At 48.1% G+C, this 20,368-nt stretch overlaps 1 protein-coding gene across 1 annotated transcript in view; it reads right to left on the reverse strand.

Annotated features, from left to right (window-relative positions):
- Positions 1–17,526, reverse strand: part of BRD7 (bromodomain containing 7) — a 227,341-nt gene extending 209,815 nt beyond the window's left edge. Inside the window, exon 1 of the mRNA XM_060254446.1 lies at positions 17,521–17,526. The gene's annotated coding sequence lies outside the window, so the exon portion shown is untranslated. The remainder of the gene's footprint in view (positions 1–17,520) is intronic.
- Positions 17,527–20,368: the final 2,842 nt, after the last annotated feature.

Consider the following 20,368-nt stretch of genomic DNA (forward strand, 5'->3'; position numbering starts at 1 on the left):
TAATATTGCTTTATGTTTCATGATGAATTATACATCTCCCTGGCTGCCTTTTAGACAAAAAAAAGGTGGCTAATAAACCTTATAAATAAATAAAAATGTAATCGATTTGCAAAGCGGGTGAGCTAGCGGCTCAGAGTTTGCAGGCTTCATTGTAGTCCGAAAGATGTGCTGTAAGATGGACTTTAACAAGAACCAGAGCAGGGGTGGCCAAACGGTGGCTCTTTCACAAATATTGTGTGGCTCATGAAGACGTTGACCAACTTGGAGAAGGCTTGGAGAATGCATTTAAAGTTGCTTTCCCTCCCTGATCTTCTTTCCTTCCTTCTGGTTTGGCATAGTGGTGAAGTGCGTGGACTCTTATCTGGGAGGAACAGGGTTTGATACCCCATTCCTCCACTTGCACCTGCTGGAATGGCCTTGGGTCAGCCACAGCTCTGGCAGAGGTTGTCCTTGAAAGGGCAGCTGCTGGGAGAGCCCTCTCCAGCCCCACCCACCTCACAGGGTGTCTGTTGTGGGGGGAGAAGATACAGGAGATTGTGAGCCGCTCTGAGTCTCTGATTTAGAGAGAAGGGTGGAGTATAAATCTACAGTTCTTCTTCTTCTTCTTCTCTTCTTCTTCTTCTTCTTCTTCTTCTTCTTCTTCTTCCTTCCTTCCTTCCTTCCTTCCTTCCTTCCTTCCTTCCTTCCTTCCTTCCTTCCTTCCTTCCTTCCTTCCTCCCTCCCTCCCTCCCTCCCTCCCTTCCTCCCTCTCTCAAGCATCTGACATTTATTCAATGTGGCTTGTATATTAAGCAAGTTTGGCCACCCCTGCCTGGAGTGCTGTAGTGAGCCAATGCTACCCAAAGAAGGCTAATTAACTTCTCAGGAGGGTTGAGGAAATCCTCTTGAGGGCAGCCACAAAGCAAAAGGGGATAAAACTGCAGGGCTTTTTTTGTAGCAGGAACTTCTTTCCATATTAGGCCACACACCCCTGATGTAGCCAATCCGCCAAGAGCTTACAGGGCTCTTAGTACAGGGCCTACTATATGCTCCAGGAGGATTGCCTACATCAGGAGGGTGTGTGGCCTAATATGCAAAGGAGTTTCTGCTATGAAAAGAGCCCTGTAACTGTAATAGAAGCATTAATGATAGCAAAAAGGACAGGCTGAAGTAGCACCACAATAGCTGTTGGTGAAAATGTTTCAGGACTCTTGTGAACTCATTGGCTGGCTGGCTGTGCTGCAAAGTATTTTGTTCAGCTCTCTCTCTCTCTCTCTCTCTCTTTCCTTTTTGCCATCAAGTCACAACTGATTTATAGCTGCCTGTGAGGTTTAGGGTTGCTGGGTCCAACTCAGGAAATATCTGGGGACTTTGGGGATAGAGCCAGGAGACTTTGGGGGGTGGAACCAGGACCAAGGTTTGTGACAAGCACGATTGAAGGGAGTTCTGGCCATGACATTTAAAGGGACTGCACTCCCTTTAACTGATGGGGGCACCTTCTTTAGGGTCCAGTCTTTTTGAAACTTGGGAGGTTGTTGAGGAGAGGTACCAGATGCTAGGCTGAAAATTTGGTTGCCCCTACCTAAAAAACCCAAAAAACCCCGAAGCTGTCACAGAGCCGCAAATACCCGCAGATCAATTATCCATTATACATCACATATACCGCACTGCTTGGTGGATGACTGCTACGATACAGTATATCCTAGGGCTTCCTTGGAACACGCAAGACATTCTAGACGCCTGTGACATATTAGCCAGGAAGTCGCATCATTTCAAAGTGCATAGATAGGATGACACTGTGTACTTGGGACACCAAAATTCTTGGATGTTGACTAAGTAGGATATATGATCCCGCTTGGCTTAGCGAGCTGTGTGTGATCTTGGCATTTTTAGAAATCACGATGAATCACGTCGAAGCAAATCCCTGGTTGACTTTCTCTCCGCGGGAGCAAAGAGAATCCTCTCGCCTTTGGCCCGAGTCCTTCCTGTGCTTGGAACGCTTGCCTGAGCATGTGAGCTTTGGACAACTGCCCTTCCAAATGCCGACATCAAAATAATCTGGACCGCAACCACAATAATTGTAGTTTCTGAATGTCCTAAGGCAGGGGTGGCCAAACCCGCAGTCCAGGAGCCAAATGTGCCTCTTTAATACATATTGTGTGGCTCTCAAAGCCCCCTCTGCCCCATTGGCTGGCCTGGAGACGGCATTCGTCTCTTTAAATCACTTTGGCAAGCCAAGCCAGCCATGCAGTTTGGAGAATGCATTTAAAATTAAAGTTGTTTTCTGTCTACCTCTCCCTCCCCCCATCTATTTTCCTTCCTTCCTTCCTTCCTTCCTTCCTTCCTTCCTGCCTGCCTGCCTGCCTGCCTGCCTTCTTTCCTTCCCTCCTGCCTTCCTGCCTTGTGGGAGGACCACCAAGGAAGCCCAGGGTCACTACTCTGAGGCAGGCAACAGCAAACCACCTCTGAATGTCTCTTGTCTTCAAAACCCATATGGGGTTGCTGTAACTCAGCTGCAACTTGAGGGCACTTTCCATCAGCGCCGACCCCTTAGACTGTCTGACACCCTAGGCAAGGCTGACTTCTGGCGCCCCCCCTTCCCCTGCACTGATAACATCCTTGAGTCACATGTGGGGTACCGATTTGGCTCCCCTAGAAGGCCGGAGCCCTAGGCAATTGCCTAGTTCGCCTAGTGCCAGAGCCGGCCCTGCATTCCACCCCCAAAGAAAACAGTAGGCAGGGGTGTCAAACTCGTTTGTTATGAGGGCTGGATAAATGAGACCTTGTTGGGCTGGGCTATGTTAGGTTGGGCTGGGCCATGTGTGTACCTATTTATGATTGTGTAGCAGAGATATAAACTTTATAAAGGACACAGACAAATTGCAAAGTTTAAAACAACAACAACAAAACTTAAAAACATCCTTTAAAAATTAGCACTCAGTTTTAAAGGTGCTTTCTTGTATTTCTCCACAGGGCCCAGGGAACTGGGCAAAGGAAGCTCTGGCTCTTTCCTTCCTTCCCCAGGGGACCAGGAGGGGGAGGAGCCTCAGCCAATAGAAGGAAGAGAGGCTTTGCTCAGTAGCTCTGCTGTGCAATTGAGAGAGCCTGGCAAAGCAAGCTCTCCCTCCTCCCCTTCCTCCCCCAAGGGAGGAGTCTCAGCCAATGGAGCAAATAGAGGTTTTGCTCTGTAGCTCCTGTGCTATTGAGCAAGCCTAGCAAAGCAAGCTGTGATGCAGAAGGAAGCAAGAGAGAGGGAGAAGGAAGCAGATGACAGCCAGTTGCTCAGGGGCCTGCGTAGGGCTTCAGAGTGGAATTTTAAAAACCCACAATTTTTGAACTTAGCCACAATCTAAGGCCTCTGCACATATTAATCCAAGTCTGCAGACACCGTCCATTCCTGGGTAGTATCTGGGTTCTGTTACGCACAGGGCTTTTCTTGAGCAGGAATGCATAGGAATGCAAGTTCCAGCTGGCTTGCTATCAGAGGGTATGGCCTGATATGCAAATGAGATCCTGCTGGGCTTTCTCCTCTTTTAAAAAAAGCACTGTGGTGAAACAAGTGACACCAGGAGGTGTGGCCTAATATGCAAATGAGCAAAGCAATGCACATTGGAGCCAAAAATCCTAACTATAGATACAAGTTGACGGGTTGTGAACTGGCAGAGACTGACAAAGAGAGAGATCTTGGGGGTCGTGGTAGAGAACTCACTGAAAATGTCGAGACAGTGTGCGATTGCAATAAAAAAGGCCAACGCCATGCTGGGAATTATTAGGAAGGGGAATTGAAAACAAATCAGCCAGTATCATAATGCCCCTGTATAAATCGATGGTGCAGCCTTATTTGGAATACTGTGTACAATTCTGGTCACCACATCTCAAAAAAAGATATAGCATTGGAAAAAGTGCAAAAAAAGGCAACTAGAATGATTAAAGGGTTGGAACACCTTTCTCTATGAAGGAAGGCTAAAACGCTTGGGGCTCTTTAGCTTGGAGAAATGTCGACTGCGGGGTGATGTGATAGAGGTTTACAAGATTATGCATGGGATAGAGAAGGTAGAGAAAGAAGTACTGTTGGCTGCGAGATCTATGGAAGAAGCAAGAAAATACTGGATGAAATTCTATGCCTGGTTAGACACTCAAGATTCTTAAGATTCTCTGGTGTGAATTTACTTTTCCTTTTTCCTGTATTTTATATTACAAAATTGCCTTTACTGGAATTGTCAAAGCCAATAGATATCTTAACCAAAAGATTTATAATATAAAATATTAAGATGTTGATGATGTTTAGCTTAGAGATAATTATATGGGACAATTTATGTAAAGAAAGTATTGCAGATGTAGGCTTGTACTCTTTGAAAGTATCTTTATACAGAATAAGCTTAAAATGTATTGTGCTTTCTATTCCCTCTATTCCCTACCCCTATTTTTTCTGAAACCAATAAAACTTTTTAAAATTCGAGAAAGAAGTACTTTTCTCCCTTTCTCATAATACGAGAACTCGTGGGCATTCAATGAAATTGCTGAGCAGTCGGGTTAGAACTGATAAAAGGAAGCACTTCTTTACCCAAAGGGTGATTAACAAATGGAATTCACTGCCACAGGAGATGGTGGCAGCTACAAGCATAGCCAGTTTCAAGAGGGGATTGGATGAGCATATGGAGCGGAGGTCCATCAGTGGCTATTAGCCACAGCGTATTGTTGAAACTCTGTCTGGGGCAAGTGATGCTCTGTATTCTTGGTGCTTGGGAGGGGCAACAGTGTGAGGACTTCTAGTGTCCTGGCTCCACTGGTGGACCTCCTGATGGCACTTGGGATTTTTTTGGCCGCTGTGTGACACAGTGTTGGACTGGATGGGCCACTGGCCTGATCCAGCATGGCTTCTCTTATATTCTTATATTTAAAGCATTATTTTTAGGGTTCCCAGCCTCCAGGTGGGACCAGGCGATCTCCTGAGATCAGTGGAACTCCTCCCCCCCCCCGCCAAAGCATTTATACCCTGTCTTTTCATCCAATAGTGGCTCCCAATCAAATTCAGGAGAGAACATATTTTAATAAAAGTCATGCATAATAGCAGCAAAGAACGACAAACGAAAAGCAAACAAGCCGTGAGGAGCTATCAAGAGCAGTCAGGGAGAGAACAAAAACCAAGGATAATCCACTAACTTTTACCAAAAAAAAAAAAAAAAAGTTCAATAGGACTTAATCAAGACTAACCTCTCCTGAACTGAGGGCTTTCGTGGGAGGACTCTCCGTAAAAATAACAACGTGAAGAAAAGCCCTTAATCCCCATTGTGTTCGCGCACAGTGATATTTACCAAGCGCCTTTTCCAATGCAACCATCTTTATGCATGAGAGAGCTCTCCTGTTGCAGTGACCAGCATTTGGGGTTGTCAGGTTTGGGCTGGGAAATACCTGGAGATTTTGGGGGGAGGGGGGAGCCTGGGAAGGGAGGGGTTTGGGAAGGGGAAGAACCTCAGCAGGTTGTTATGTCATAGGGTCAGGGGTCATTTCGTAGAAAAAAGAGGTGGCAGACCTCATTAAGCACAACTCATTTGCATAGGCCACACACCCCTGACATCTCTGGAAGGTGTACTCAATCAGCTCGGGGAAAAGGAAAGGAAAGGAAAGGTCCCCTGTGCAAGCACCAGTCGTTTCCGACTCTGGGGTGATGCTGCTTTCACAACGTTTTCACGGCAGACCTTTTACGGGGTGGTTTGCCATTGCCTTCACTAGTCTTCTGCGCTTTCCCCTCCAGCAAGCTGGGTACTCATTTTACCGACCTCGGAAGGATGGAAGGCTGAGTCAACCTTGAGCCAGCTACCTGAACCAGGCGAAGCCGGGATCGAACTCAGGTCGTGAGCAGAGGACTCAGACTGCAGTACTGCAGCTTTACCACTCTGCGCTCGGCGTCTAGCTTAAAAGGTTTCTTGAATTATAATTGTCATAACAAAACCTTACTCCCATCCAGCGTTCCCTCTAAGCTTAGTGTGAGCTCACACATTTTTGTCTTCACTCCGGAAGGATGGCTCCAGAGCAAACTAATTTATGCAGTAGCCAAACCACTCGCTCACAACTTTAATGCCAGTAGCTCATGAAGTAGAATTTTTGCTCCACAGCTTAGACGGAGCATTGGGTCCCATCCAGTGTTCTTTCTAAGATGAGTTAGTGTGAGCTACCTCACAGTTTTTTAGCCTCCACCTCACATACTTTTGTCTTAGCTCAGGAAAAATGAAGCCCAGAGCAAACTAATATATGCAGTAGCTCACAACTTTAATGCCAGTAGCTCACAAAGTAGAATTTTGGCTCACGAGACTCCACAGCTTAGAGGGAGTGTTGGTCCCATCATACTTTTTAAATGACTTTCTCCTATATGGCCAAAGTGGCATGATGAAGATTTCCATCTGTCTGCTTTATATGTTTTGGTTATGTTCCCATTTTTTTGTGGGGGAAAATATTAGAAAGTTTGTCAAATCTTAGAGTTCAGCAAAATTCTCACAGGGGGGTTGAACAATGGAACCCAGAAGCAAATATTTGGGGGGGGGGGGGTGTTAAGAAAGAGTGCAATAAAATCTAGAGGTTCTGGAGCTTCTCTCCTGTGAACTCCTGCCCAAAATGAGGCCTGCATAGAGTCATTTCCCCTCAGGAAGTGGATCTTGGCCACCTGGAGATCAATTGTAATAGCAGATTTCCAGGTGCTACCTAGAGGTTGGTAACCCTACTAGCACGTCATGGTAGGCTGTGGGGTGACCTGGGTTCAAAGCCCCACTCTGCCATGGTAGTTGGCTGGGTGATCTTGGGTGGTCCCTCTCTCTCAGCTGAACCTACCTTGTCAGGTTGTTGCGAAGAAACCAGGATCACTGCCTGGTAAGAAGGGTGAGACAAAAAGGGGGAAATATTTGAATGTTAACAATAAATACTCATGAACAATTAGTTTTCAAGGAAGAAAGGAGCCAAAAACAATACTTAGAGCTGCTAGTTTATCTTATTAGTCTGAGGAGTGAGGAGGAGGAAGAGGAGGGGAGAAGAGGAGGAGGGGGGAGAAGAAGAGGAGGAGAGGAGGGGGGGAAGAGAGGGAGGGAGAAGAAGGAGAGGAGGGGGAAGAAGAAGAAGATAAGAGAAGGAGAGGAGGGGAGAAGAAGAGAAGAGGAGGAGAGAAGGGGGAGAAGAGGAGGAGGGGGAGAAGAGGAGGAGGAGGGAGAAGAAGAGGAGGGGAGAAGAGGAGAAGGGGGAGGAGAGGAGGGGGAGAAGAAGAGAAGAGGAGGAGAGGAGGGGGAGAAGAGGAGGAGGGGAGAAGAAGAGGAGGAGAGGAGGGGGAGAAGAGGGGGGAGAAGAAAAGAGGAGGGGGAGGAGGAGGAGAGGAGGGAGAAAAGAGAAGGGGGGAGAAGAGGAGGAGGGGGAGAAGGAGGACAGGAGGAGTAGGAGGAGAAGAAGAAGAGGGGGGGTGAAGAAGAAGAAGAAGGAGAGGAATTGCATCCCCTAAAGTACTGCTGAAATGGTCAAAATGATTGAAGCTACTGGCACACTGGAGACTTAAAACAATTCATCCTTGACTTCACGTTGCATGCTTCTCACTCTCACGTAAAAAAAAAAAATACTTTCAGCTTTGAGTCTGAAAATATGTGGGCCAGTTCGCCACAGGTTCTGCTTCAGTGTGACCACCCTTCCCCCTGAAGAGATGAGAGGAAGCTCCTTCGGACCAGGCAACATCACTGCCGAATTTCTGCGTTAGGCTTACGAGCGTACACTGAAGAAGAGTCCTGTGAGCTAGGAATGTCAACCATGTTTACATAGGACTGCAGGGCTTAAAGGGGGTTGCACGGAAATGCACACTGGCGATATAGAGCTGCCAAGGCCAACTAGGGAAATACGTGGAGATTCTGGGGGTGGAACCTAGGACAGGACGGGGTTTTAGGAGGGGAGAGGCCTCTGAAGAATATAATGCCATAGAGTCCATCAGAGCTTTTTTTTTGTAGCAGGAACTCCTTTGCATATTAGGCCAAGCACCCCTGATGTAGCCTGGAGCTTACAGTAGGCCCTGTATGAAGAGCCCTGTAAGCTCTTGGGGGATTGGCTTGTTATGTATGTGGTTTAAAATACATGATTCCTGCTGGACTTATTGGAGCCAGGAGAGCAGAGCTTGGGGACTGGAGAACAATGGACAGTAGTAGGGTTGCCAAGTCCAATTTAAGAAATATCTGGGGACTTTGGGGGTGGAGCCAGGAGACTTTGGGGATGGAGCCAGGAGACATTGGGGTGGAGCCAAGACCAAGGCTGTGACAAGCATCATTGAACTCCAAAGGGAGTTCTGGCCATCACATTTAAAGGGACAGCACACCTTTTCAATGCCTTCCTTCCATAGGAAGTAATGAAGGATAGGGGCTCATAGAATTGGACCTCCTGGTCCAATCGTTTTGAAACTTGAGGGATAGTTTGGGGAGAGGCACTAGATGCTGTACTGAAAATTTGGTGCCTCTATCTCAAAAAACAGCCCCCCCTGAGCCCCAGATATCCGCAGATCAATTCTCCATTATTTTCTATGGGAATAAATCTCCATAGGGAATAATAGAGTTCCCAGCAGACATTTCCCTCCCCTCCCCCCACTTTCTGATGACCCTGAAGCGGGGGAGGGCCTCCAAACCAGGGGATCCCCTGCCCCCACCTGGGGATTGGCAACCCTAGACAGTAGGCTCCAAATACCTGCTGCCCTACACCAATTACAGACCCCTGCCTGTTTGAATGAACCAATGGCATGCTTGCGCGGGAACTTAGGAGTTGTATAGAGGTTTGGCCCGTAGGCCCATAGGTCAGTCTTGTTAGTGCAGCCGCTACCATGCTGCCGCTAAGAAAGAGCTGTTATCGCTGTTGCCTTGTCTCCTCGATGCTTTAAACCCACTATATTATAGGCTGCAGCGGGGGTGTGTGTGGCCTAATAGGCAAGGGAATTCCTGCTACAAAAGAAGGCCCTGGAACCCACCCTCCAGAGCAGCCACTTTCTCCAGGAGAACTCCTCTCTGTCATCTGGACATCCCTCGTAATTCCTGGGGATTTCCAGCCCCCAGCTGAAGGTTGGCGAGGCTAGCGGTGACTCCCACATCTGCCCTGAAAGCCTTTTGCTGAAGCTGTCCGCTCTCTGGGAAAACGAAATCTGGAAATGGAGTTTCTCACGACAAAAGCGGAACGTGGACTTCAAACGCACAACTCTGAAATGTCCTTTCTCCACTGACCTCCTGCCCCGGTTCCCTTCCAACTGCTGCCAAACCAAATGGTTTGGTTTATCCTGGCAAGGCCTTTTCAAATAAATCACTTTCCATTCAAAGGAGAACTAACACCCAGGTGGTCACTTTTTCCCCGCCCCCGGTCTGCCCTTCACTTTGTTGCTCTTCAGATGGGAAGTGCCTCTGCTTGGACACATTTGGATCGAAAGGGTTGTACAAAATAAATTGGACTATCAAGATTCCAGAGGCTGCTTTGGGGAGGGCGGGGGGAGGGGGGAGAGACTCAATCTGCCACATTTTTTTTGGGGGGGGGGAGATTGTTTTCCATTCCAAATAAGGACATTCGCTGAGGAAAAAGCCGGCAATTTCATTTCGAAGAGCCACAAACCATTTTAAGGCCAGCGATTCTTTTACGCAGTTATTTCCTTTTAACCATTGAGTCCTCCGCATAGAAGCAAACAAGAGCCTGGAGGAATGCATCATGTGGAATTACTTAATTTTGATGAACCAGAGTGCTACTTTTAGCTGGGAAGAATGTTCCCATAGACTGGTAGGCAACAAAAAAGCCAGTATAAAGACAAATGACTTCATCAGTTTCTGAGAGGAACAAAAGACGAATGGCATCTCCCCCCCCCCCCCCCGCTCCCCGTCTCACTGAGCGAAAATTAGCAGCAGGACACTTAACTTCAAAAAGAAGGACTTTGTTGGCTCCTTCAAGGAGCTGACATCTATTCTGCAAAGTACAACTGGTCCTGTTTTCAGGGTTCCAAGATCAATTTCCTATACTTTTTACTGCCTAGCTGCCATTTTCCAAAAGGAGGATAGAGATAGGGTTGTCAGGTCCAATTCAAGAAAAATTCTGGAACTTTGGGGGTGGAGCCAGGCGACATTGGGGTGGAGCCAGGAGACATTGCAGGTGGAGCCAGGATTAAGGTTATGACAAGCATCATTGAACTCAAAAGCTCTGGGCCATCCCATTTTAAGGGACCGCACACCTTTTAAATGCCTTCCCTCCAACTGGAAATAATGAAGGATAGGGGCACCTTCTTTGGGGGCTTATAGAATTGGACCCCTGGAGCAATCCTTTTGGAACTTGGAGGGTATTTTGAGGAGAGGACTGGCTACATCAGGGGGTGTGGCCTAGTATGCAAAGGAGTCCCTGTTACAAAAGAAAGCCCTGACAACAATAGACAAAAATATTCAAGATATATTCCAACATCTCAATAATCACTTAAAGGCAATCGCATTGTTACGTCTGTGCCTTTGCCAGGCCTCAGATTCAGCAGGAGCTCACAGGAGCACAGCTCCTGAACCTTTCTGATTGTTCCCCCCCTTCCTCCCCACCAACTTGTTCATTGAATAGTAGGTGCAGCTGCATAATAATCCCTGGATTAGGAGAGCAGGCAGCCAGCCAGCCACCAGGGGCTTTGTCACACCCCCAGCAGCTGTCAGTAACCCTGGAGAAGCCCACGCCACCCTTTCTCCACTTCTTATGTGATTTTGGGTGGCGGGTGGCTTGCTGGCCTTTTGACTGGGCGGGGGGCAGCCCAGGAGAGCCTCGGGCGAGCAAGGCCTGCATGGGCTAGCTGGATCTCTAGTCAGTCCATGCAGGCCTCGCTTGCCCGGGGCTCTCCTTTCTTGCATTGGGTTGCTTTTGGCTGGGGGGGGCATATGCTACTGAGTTATGCTAATGAGCTCCACCACCTATTTTTCTACAAAACAACCCCTTGCCATAGCACATAGAGACTCTGTGAGCTTCATCCCTGCTAGCAATAGAACACCAAGATTGAAACAGCTGCAACCTGGTTGGTCGGGCTACGAAGAAGAAGAAGAAGAAGAAGAAGAAGAAGAAGAAGAAGAAGAAGAAGAAGAAGAAGAAGAAGAAGAAGAAGAAGAAGAAGAAGAAGAAGAAGAAGAAGATGATGATGATATTGGATTTATATCCCGCCCTCCACTCCGAAGAGTCTCAGAGCGGCTCACAATCTCCTTTCCCTTCCTCCCCCACAACAGACACCCTGTGAGGTGGGTGGGGCTGGAGAGGGCTCTCACAGCAGCTGCCCTTTCAAGGACAACCTCTGCCAGAGCTATGGCTGACCCAAGGCCATGCTAGCAGGTGTAAGTGGAGGAGTGGGGAATCAAACCCGGTTCTCCCAGATAAGAGTCCGCACACTTAACCACTACACCAAACTGGCTCTTTCAACCACCCTTTCAAGGACAACCTCTGCCAGAGCTATGGCTGACCCAAGGCCATGCTAGCAGGTGCAAGTGGAGGAGTGGGGAATCAAACCCGGTTCTCCCAGATAAGAGTCCGCACACTTAACCACTACACCAAACTGGGCCATTGGGCCAGTTTGAATGTACCTAAGGGTCGGGAGCAGGGTGGAGCTTCATTGTATATAGCCAGGCCAAGGTCGGGGGTTTGCATGTTTGTTTACTTGTATATAGCAGGGCTTTTTTTTGAGCAGGAACGCAGTTCCGGCTGGCTTGGTGCCAGGGGGTGTGGCCTAATATGCAAATGAGGTCATGCCGAGCTTTTTCTACAAAAAGTCCTATATGAAACAATGGTGATGTCAGGGGGTATGGCCTAATATGCAAATGAGCTCCTGCTGGGCTTTTTCTACCCTAGAAAGTCCTGTATATAGTTATGCCAAATCACGGAGTAAAGATGCTGATCGAAGTAAAGATGCTACTCTGGGAGTCCTCATGGTTTCCATCGAACCCCTGGAGAGCCAGTTTGGTGTAGGGGTTAGGTGTGCGGACTCTTACTTGGGAGAACCGGGTTTTATTTTATTTTATTTTGCAAATTTATAGTTCGCCCTTTCCCGGGATGGGCTCAGGGTGGATTACAACGCAATAAAATCAAACAGTTAAAACCATTAAATAAAAATGAAATAAGGCGGCGTCAGTATAAACTTCACTCACTAGGCTTCCCAACCCGCCCCCCGAATTAGCAGCCTCCTCCCCCGCTCTCCAAACATCTGGAAGCGGGGGGGGGGAACAGCACCAATTTTGGTGCCACTCTCTCAAACAGAGACACTCTTTCCCTGCCTCCCTCCCTCTCAGGCTTCAGGCTCCTCCCTTCCTCCGGGTCACAAAGACCCGCCCACTGCCGGCCTGCTATTTGCTCCAGTCTGGCCTCCCTTCGCGAGGTGCACACTGGGACTTGTAGTCCTTGTGTCCTCTCCGGCTGCCGGGCAGCGTCTCCTCGGGGACTACGTTTCCCGGCGTGTCCTGCGTGGCTCCTTCTGCGGCTGGGCAGCTGTGTGTGGCGGCCGAATGGCAGTGCGGGGCTGGCAGAGGTGATGCCGATGAGGGGAGCCAGGCTGTAGCCGGAGAGCGGAGGCGAGGCAGCCGCCGGCATGTTCAGGCGGTCGCGCAGCTGGGGCGGCGAGCACGGCAGCGCCGCCCGCAATGTCCGCTCCCTCGACTACCTCAAGTGAGTCTCCCGGGCGGGGGAGGCAGGAGGAAGGGGGCTCTAACACGGGTTCGGGACAGGGCACGTGGCCTTGATCTTGGCTCCACCCCTAATGTCTCTTGGCCCCACCCCCAAAGTCTCCTGGCTCCACCACCAAAGTCCCCAGATATTTCTTGAATTGGACTTGGCAACCCTATCACTCACAGATTGAGACACAGGAATCATAGGTGTCTTGGATGTCAGTTATCAATGGTGTTGGCCTCGTCCCTGGTTGTCAGGATGGCAGTCAATGCAGTCAGTGCAGGGAGGCCGATTACATGGCTTGAGAACGCCCGCCTGCCTCAGCCAAAAGCCTGGCAAAACAGCTCCATCTTGCAGGCTCTCCAGAATGGTAGTAGATCCGGTCGGGCCCGAAGCTCCTTGGGGAGCTGATTCCACCAGGTTTGATTCCCTCTCCTCCACTTGCAGCCGCTGGAATGGCCTTGGGTCAGCCATGGCTCTCGTAGTAGTTGTCCTTGAAAGGGCAGCTTCTGGGAGAGCTCTCTCAGCCCCACCCACCTCACAGGGTGTCTGTTGTGGGGGGAGAAGATATAGGAGATTGTCAGCCGCTCTGAGTCTCTGATTCAGAGAGAAGGGCGGGGTATAACTCTGCAGTCTTCTTCTATTTAACGCGTATAAGAAAGTTCCTGTGAAGCTTCAAAAAGTTCATATAGTGCAGGGGTGGCCAAACTTGCTTAACATAGAGCCACATAGAATAAATGTCAGATGTTTGAAAGGCACAAGCCATGAACGATAGATGTTTGAGAGCCACAAGACATGAACGATAGATGTTTGAGAGCCAAAGGAAGGAAGGAAGGAAGGAAGGCAAATTGATGGGGGAGGGAGAGGTGGAAAGAAAGCAACCATAAATGCATTTCCCAAGCTGCTGGCTGACTTGGCTTAGAGAAGTGATTTAAAGAGAGAAATGCTTTGTCCAAGCCAGCCAATGGGGCACTGGAGACTTTGTGAGCCACACAATAGCTGTGAAAGAGCCACATGTTTCTCCCAAGCCACAGTTTGGCCACCCCTGGTTTAGGCTTAGCTTCTTTCTAGTGAGCAATTAAATGTGGAGACTTTTAAAGAAATGTATCTATGAAAATAAGCATTGGCCTCTTTTAAGAAGAGGTGGTAAAACTCACCCGAATTTCAAAACCCCCCAGGGCCTTGTTATTGCCACATTCCCGTTCCTTTTCTGGATGAAATATAGCAAGCGAAGCAGAGAATTAAATACGGTTAAGAAGGTGGAGTGCATGTGTGTGTGTGTGTGTTTGTGTGTGTGTGTGTGTGTATGAAGGATTTCAGAAACAAAACTGGGGGAAAGGGGGGGAATATTTAGCTTCTGGTTTTAGTCAAGTCGAGTTTGTTTGGGATTTAACGTCTGGCTCTAAGATCACTCACCTTTTATGTCTTCAAAGCTCCCTGCAGAAAGAAGGCAAAGAGAGACTAAGAAGATGTCCATAAATCACGGGGAAGGAGGAGAAGCCGCAGACCATCAAATATGCAAAGGAGCAAGGCGTTTTACGACTGCATCAGAAGGAAGCAGAAATCTGTCACGGGTTTTCTGTTTCCAAGAGTGTAATGGGGGCCTGCTAGCCAAGCAGTAAAAGAGTGGAACTCTCTTTGGCGCACTGTGGGATGTGGCCCTTACCGCACCTGAGAAAATACCCCGGGCTCTGCACTCACCACAGGAATTCCACCCAGGAGGCTAAATGCAGCCTTGTTTCAACCTTGGGACACCACAGGGTATCTATCGGACCTCTCACCTGGGATGGTTTCTGGGGTTGCCAGCCTCCAGGTGAGGCCTGGAGATCTCCCACTTTTACAATTGATCTCCAGCTGGCAGAGATCAGCTTCCTGGAGAAAACGGCTGCTTTGGAGGGTGGACTCCATGGCATTTTACCGTACTGAAGCACCTCCCCTTCCCAAAACCCGGTGTCTCCTGGATCCACCCCTGGAGAACCTGGAAATCTAACAGGCATGTTCTGAACCTCGTTGGTCTCCTGTGAATGTATTGCAAAGACTGGGTTCCAGTGATAAATAAGCCTCCAAACTGAAGAAAGATGGATGAAACCTCTTGATATCTAGAACGGACGTCTTTGGAAGGGCTTCTTTTAGTTCCACAAACTAAATACTGGAATATTGTCACTCCTTGGAAAGACTGTTTTTGAACTGTCTTCTGTGAATGTCTTTTTGCTACATGCTCTTTTCTAGTTGAAGTTCTACGTGCAAGCTTTGTCAGAACACCACTGACCCTCTACATTACACTGCCTTGTTGTTTAAAATTTATGGTGTCTCTTAGCGTTTTTTTTTTTAATTTACCTAGCTGTACGCTAAGATCCTATGGTTTCGCTCCACCCCTGGAGAAAATGGCTGCTTTGAAGGGGTGGACTTCATAGTATTTACCATGCTGAAGCATCTCCCCTTCCCAAACCGCAACATCTCCTGGATCCACCCCTAAAATCTCTAGGTATTTCTCAACACAGACCTGACAACCCTGTGTCTCAGTGGGCGTTTTCGCACTCACCTTCAGCCGGCGCGACCCCCCTCTTCACCGCGCAGGATCTGCGCGGATTTCGCACTAAGCGCCGCGGAGCAGCCGGAAGAGCCGGAAACTCCCGGCGCAAAAGTGGCGCAAACGGAAACTGCTTTTCGGCGGTTTCCGTTTGCGCCGCAAAAGCGCCGGGAGTTTCGGCTCTTCCGGCTGCTCCGCGGCGCTTAGTGCGAAATCCGCGCAGATCCTGTGCGGTGAAGAGGGGGGTCGCGCCGGCTGAAGGTGAGTGCGAAAACGCCCCTAGTGTTATGAATGCAGCCAAGCAGCTCTTTTCAGAAGTTATCTTGGTATTTTGAGAACCTTGGCAGCAAAGTTCTCTCTCGCATATGGTTGCTGACTCGGGGTCCAGAACTTCCTGGAGATTTGGGGGTGGAGCCTGGGGAAGGTGGGGCTTGAGGAGGGGAGGAAACTCAGCAAAGTGTAATGTGGGGTTACCAGACTCCCTGGTAGAAGCAGAGCCCTCTGGCCAGCAGGCTGTACCCCCTGCAACCAATCAGCTGGCCAGCAGGGGCGGACTTACCTTGAGAGAGAATAAGGGCCAGACTACATCACCAGCAATGTGGTGACATCGCTTCCGGTGCGCATCAGAAGTGACGTCATCAAGCCCAAGGCAATTTTTCCTCTAAGCTGCAGAGTCTTGTGAGCAAACATTCTAATTTGTGAGCTGCTGGCATTAAAATTGTGAGCTACAGGCCTTAAAGTTGTGAGCGACTACATAAATTAGTGTGCTCTGGGGTCACCTTTCCTCAGCTAAGACAAAAATGTGTGAGCTGAAGGCTAAAAACCTGTGAGCTGGCTCACGCTAACTCAGTTTAGAGGGAACACTGCTCTGGGGTCATCCTTCCTGAACTAAGACACAAATGTGTGAGCTGGAGCCTAAAAACCTTTGAGCTAGCTCACATTAACTCAGTTCAGAGGGAACACTGCTCTGGGGTCATCCTTCCTGAGTGAAGACAAAAATGTGTGAGCTGGAGGCTAAAACCCTGTGAGCTAGCTCACATTAACTCAGTTTCGAGGGAACACTGGTCCAGAGGGGTATTCTGATACTTAAGGCAAAAAAAGCTATAGCGGAAGCCATTTTACCATAGAGCTTTTGTCCAAATACCAAAATGTTTCCCTCAAGGCTGCGACATGATAATGTCACTTCAGGCACATGCTGGAAGTGATATAGCCAGGTGTTTTTTGTTTTGTAGCAGGAATGCACAGGAACGCGGTTTTGGCTGGCTTGGTGTCAGAGGGTGTGGCCTAATACACAAATGAGTTCCTGCTGGTTTTTTTCTACCAAAAAAACCCCATGTGTGAAACAATGGTGACATCAGGGTGTGTGGCCTAATATGCAAATGAGTCCCTGCTGGGCTTTTTCTACAATTGCAGGAGGGTTTCTGCAATGTTTCTAAAAACCCATATTGTAGGGAGAGAACCTGCAAAAGGTAACAGCACCCAGAAACATAAAGACATCTAAAATTATAGCTAAGCACTAAAATCCTCATAAGGAATATATGTAATCGGGGCTTTTTTTATAGCAGGAACTCCTTTGCAAACTAACCCGCACCCCCCCTGATGTAGCCAATCCTCCTGGAGCTTACAGTAGGCCGTGTGCTAAGAACTGTGGAAGCTCTTGGAGAATTGGCAACATCAGGGGGTGTGGCCTAATATGCAAAGGAGTTCTTACTACAAAAAAAGCCCTGTATGTAATCTCATCTGCAGTCTTGCTGCATCTTGAGCTTAAGTCACTCACGACCTGAGTTTGATCCTGGCGGAAGCTGGGTTCAGATAGCCGGCTCAAGGTTGACTCAGCCTTCCATCCTTCCGAGGTCAGTAAAAGGAGTACCCAGCTTGCTGGGCGTGGGGGGGGGGGAGTGTAGATGACTGGGGAAGGCAATGGCAAACCACCCTGTAAAAAGTCTGCCATGAAAATGTGATGCGACGTCACCCCAGAGTAGGAAATGATTGGTGCTTGTACAGGGGACTACCTTTACCTTTAAATCTCCAGAATTTTGTTCTGTTTCCAAACATATCCCCCTCTGAGTGCTGCACATCTATTGAGTTGTTTTTCGGGTCCATGCTTTTGTGAAACCCATCCGCCATCTTCGTTCTCTAACAAAAGGCACAAGGTGGAAAGCGAGGCCCATTCAGATGTTTGTGCCTATATAAGGCATACGTCCAATTCCTTTCCTTTATTAGCAGGAATGCCTCAAAGGACAAACTCCTGACCGTGGAAGAAGAATGCGCGTACGGTGAAGGTAGGAGACGGCCACATATGTCTTTAATATGTGCTTAGCGAGCAGCAATTTTGGCCCGCATCTGTTGTTTGCTTAAACAGCTTCTCTCCCCCCACCCCTTGCTTTGTAGTTGTCAAAGGGGAGGGCAGAATGGGTGTCTTTGAAAAGAAGGGGGGATTGGCTTTGTCTTCTAAAAAAAGAAAGAAAACATGTTGTATGATGTGCTGTGGGAACAAGCACACACCGCCTGAGACACCGTTGTCCTGAAGTTATTTATTCTGAGCAGTGGGAAAAAAGCAAGAGTCCGTTAGCACCTTAAAGACTAACAAAATTTGTGGCACGTAGGAGCTTTTGTGAGTCGATGCTCACTGCTTCTACTACTTCTTTTAAGAGCTTTCTGGAAGATTCAAGGCAAAGCCTGCAACTGGTGTAACCAAACAACAAAACCTTAGAATCATAAGAGTTGGAAGGTACCCCAGAGTCATCTAGTCCAACCCCCGGCACAATTCAGGAAACTCACAAAATCCTAAATCCACAGGATCTTCATTGCTGTCAGATGGCCATCTAGCCTCTGTTGAAAAACCTCCAAGGAAGGAGAGCCCACCACCTCCCGAGGAAGCCTGTTCCACTGAGGAACTGCTCTAAAGGTCAGGAAGTTCCTCCTAATGTTAAGCCGGAAGCTCTTTTGATTTAATTTCAACCCATTGGTTCTGGTCGTCCCTCTGGGACCACAGAAAACAATTCCACACCATCCTCTATATGACAGCCCTTCAAGTCCTTGAAGATGGTGATCATATCACCTCTCAGCTGCCTCCTATCCAGGCTAAACATGCCCAGCTCCTTCAGCCTTTCTTCATAGGACTTGGTCTCCAGACCCCTCACCATCTTCGTTACCCTCCTCTGGACCTGTTCCAGCTTGTCTATATTAAAATGTGGTGCCCAAAACTGAACACAATACTCCAGGTGAGGCCTTATCAGAGCAGAGCAGATATCATCACTTCTCATGATCTGGACACTATACTTCTGTTGATACAGCCTTTTTGATCTTGCTTGCCTTGTATGCTTTAAATTCAGCTGGATACCCCAGAAAGTGGGGTGGATATTGCCGAACCAGAGGTCTGCCAAATAGCCATGAAGCAACTTGAACGGTGCAGGCGTGAAGCATCCTCCCATAAAGCGGGTTGCTGAAAAATGTAATAAGAAGCAATACTAGGGCCTTTTTTTGTAGCAGGAACTCCTTTGCATATTAGGCCACACACCACTGATGTAGCCAATCCTCCCAGAGTTTACAGTAGGCCCTGTACGAAGAGCCCTGTAAACTCCAGGAGGATTGACTACATCAGGGGTGTGTGGCCCAATATGCAAAGGAGCTCCTGCTACAAAAAAAGCCCTGTGCAATACGATTTCTAAACCATTTGAGCATACATCGGTTTTGTATTGGATGAACAGCTTTCTCCATGGAATCCTGAGAATGTTTGTTTGGTAAGATCCTAAGAGCCTGGAAATGGATGGCCCAGGCTAGCCCAGTCTCATCAGATTGCAGAAAATAAGCGGGGTCATCCCTAGTTAGTACTTGGATGGGAGACTACCAAGGAAGCCCAGAACATAAGAGAAGCCATGTTAGATCAGGCCAATGGCCCATCCAGTCCAACACTCTGTGTCACACAGTGGCAAAAAAATTTATATTTTATCTTGTAAACCTCTATCATATCACCCCGCAGTCAACGTTTCTGCAAGCTAAAGAGTCCCAAGCATTTCAGCCTTTCTTCATAGGGAAAGTGTTCCAGCCCTTTAATCATACACACACACACTGTGGCTAATAGCCACTGATGGACCTCTGCTCCATATTTTTATCTAAACCCCTCTTGAAGGTGGCTATGCTTGTAGCTGCCGCCACCTCCTGTGGCAGTGAATTCCACATGTTAATCACCCTTTGGGTGAAGAAGTACTTCCTTTTATCCGTTTTAACCTGTCTGCTCAGCAATTTCATCGAATGCCCACAAGTTCTTGTATTGTGAGAAAGGGAGAAAAGGACTTATTTCTCTACTTTCTCCATCCCATGCATTATCTTGTAAACCTCTATCATGTCACCCCACAGTCGACGTTTCTGCAAGCTAAAGAGTCCCAAGCGTTTCAACCTTTCTTCATAGGGAAAGTGTTCCAGCCCTTTAATCATTCTAGTTGCCCTTTTCTGGACTTTCTCCAATGCTATAATATCCTTTTTGAGGTGCGGCGACCAGAACTGCACACAGTACTCCAAATGAGACCGCACCATCGATTTATACAGGGGCATTATGTTACTGGCTGATTTGTTTTCAATTCCCTTCCTAATAATTCCCAGCGTGGCGTTGGCCTTTTTTATTGCAATCACACACTGTCTCGACATTTTCAGTGAGTTACCTACCACGACCCCAAGATCTCTCTCTTGGGCAGTCTCTGCCAGTTCACATCCCATCACATCCCAGGGTTGCTATGCAGAGGAAGGCAATGGCAAACCACCTCTGAATGACTCTTGCCTTGACCTGGATGGCCCAGGCTAGCCCAGTCTCAACAGATCTCAGCAGCTAAGCAGGGTCGGCCCTAGCCACTACTTGGATGGGAGGCTACTAAGGAAATCCAGGGTTGCTGTGCAGAGGAAGGCAATGGCAAACCACCTCTGAATGTCTCTTGCTTTGCAATCTCTGTGGGATTGTCACAAATCGGCTGAGACCTGTCAATACTTTCCATCAACCTTGACCTAGATGGCCCAGGTTATTTGATATTGTCGGGTCTAGGAAGTGAAGTAGGTTGTCTCTGGTTAGTACTTGGATAGGAGACCACCAATAATAATAATAATAAATGTTATTTGTACCCCGCCCTCCCCCGCCGAAGCAGGCTCAGGGCGGCTAACAACACAGTGACCAATGGTACATTAATAAATAAAACATTAATAAACAACATAGTAACC

This window comes from Heteronotia binoei, chromosome 14 (genome assembly GCF_032191835.1).
Source record: "Heteronotia binoei isolate CCM8104 ecotype False Entrance Well chromosome 14, APGP_CSIRO_Hbin_v1, whole genome shotgun sequence".
In the NCBI taxonomy this organism is placed as follows: domain Eukaryota; kingdom Metazoa; phylum Chordata; class Lepidosauria; order Squamata; family Gekkonidae; genus Heteronotia; species Heteronotia binoei.